At 52.9% G+C, this 1,596-nt stretch overlaps 1 protein-coding gene across 1 annotated transcript in view; it reads right to left on the bottom strand.

The window, feature by feature from the left end:
- The window catches only part of LOC113206901 (uncharacterized), an 86,089-nt gene that overhangs the window by 5,584 nt on the left and 78,909 nt on the right, over positions 1-1,596 (bottom strand). The window lies entirely within an intron of this gene.

Here is a 1,596-nt window from a genome sequence, read left to right on the forward strand (position 1 = left end):
CCGTAAGTGGTTTTCAATATTAATTTATAGTTCGTAGTAATGGCCCTTCCCTTCAGTGAGAGTATAGTAAGTGTGTGATTCAAGCGGGCCTCGCCGGTACCTGCTGCGCGAGCGTAACGGCGCCTGTATATAGGAAATAAACTACCGGCGAACATCTTTGTACTTTTCAGCTACCGGTTATAGCGTTGGCGAAAAATGCATTGTGCCGAGGGTAAAACATCGTATAACGATTTTTAAACAGTTAGTTAGCCAGCCGTTGTTAAAGCCAAAGACCGCAATAACAAAAGGGGGCCCTTTCTTAAACGGCCGCCGGCGGCAAAACACCCTGCCTGTCTCCTCAATAGCCGGCACCGCCCAGCGGCGCCTTGCATGGCTGGTCTGCGGTGGTGAGTCAGTCCCGCCTGGTCAAAACCGCACGCAAACAAACGAACACACACACACACACACACAATCACACACAAGCATACACTAGATTCCAGAGCAGGGCTGTAATTCCCACCGCAGTCGTTATGCATTGTAATGCCGGCAAATACCATGCCGAGGCAGAGACGGCATATACTCTGATTCAATGCAAAGAAAACTAATAGTAATGCAGTAATAATACTTTTCAAAACCAATAGTAATATTTCAAATCTTGGTATTTATCCTCGCCTTGTGCTACATTTCTCCTTACGTGACTTCAGTGAGACGCACAACACCCCGACAAAAAGTTCTGTTGTGCCGGAACCCGTCACTTTTCCTGCGAAAATAATAAATTACCTTCCCCAGACTAAATCCCCCATTCCTACGTCCCTCTGGTTGCCCTGCACTGACCTTTCCCCCGAGCCGCCGCGCGCTGTTCAAACTGTTTCCCTGCAGCGCGCGCTCGTCAAAGTTATTGCGTGACGCTGTGGAAGATTTTTTTTTTCGAGACCCGAGGATTCGGATTCACCCCGAAACGTCCATCTGAGACCGGCTGGGCGGCAGAGGCTGGCGCTCTAGATGTTTGTTATACTCAGCCTGCGTACCTATAATAACGCGAGAATCTCGAGCATCCCGCTTTATTAATCCCAAACAGAATCACCTAGCGTACGATCCTTGTGCAATAAATCTGCACCGTCAAAATCGTTGTGTGTGTACGGGCGAGTGTGAGTTTGTTCATGTGTGTGTGTGTGTGTCCGAGTGTGTGTGTGTGAAAGTCTATTCCGTAATGTGCGATGCTCACCGAGCTGTTCTAATCCCTCTCCCTGCCCGGCCGGGTCGAGCGCGGGGTCAGCCCAGCCCAGCCCCGGCCTCACGTCCCGTGCGATCGCAGAGCTGGAAGAGGAAGCTGGCCGGCTGCCGACGCGCGCGTCAGCGTCAGCTGCAGTCAGCGGCGGGGCCCGTCAACCCGCGTCAGCGAGCCGGCCAGTCACTCAGTCCGGCGCTCGGGCGGCGGCGGGGCCCCCCGGACACGGGAGGCCGGTAAAAGTCAGTGTGCGAGAGTCTGTTAATCTTCCAGCGCAAACTTTAAAACCGCATGCGAGATGAGGAGTATATGGGGGAAGCGGGGAGGGCAGATATATGAGCGGAGAGCGAGAGAGAGAGAGAGAGAGGGAGAGAGAGAGAGAGAGAGAG

This window comes from Frankliniella occidentalis, unplaced genomic scaffold, assembly GCF_000697945.3.
Source record: "Frankliniella occidentalis isolate FOCC.00 unplaced genomic scaffold, Focc_3.1 Scaffold76, whole genome shotgun sequence".
Taxonomy (NCBI): Eukaryota; Metazoa; Arthropoda; class Insecta; order Thysanoptera; family Thripidae; genus Frankliniella; species Frankliniella occidentalis.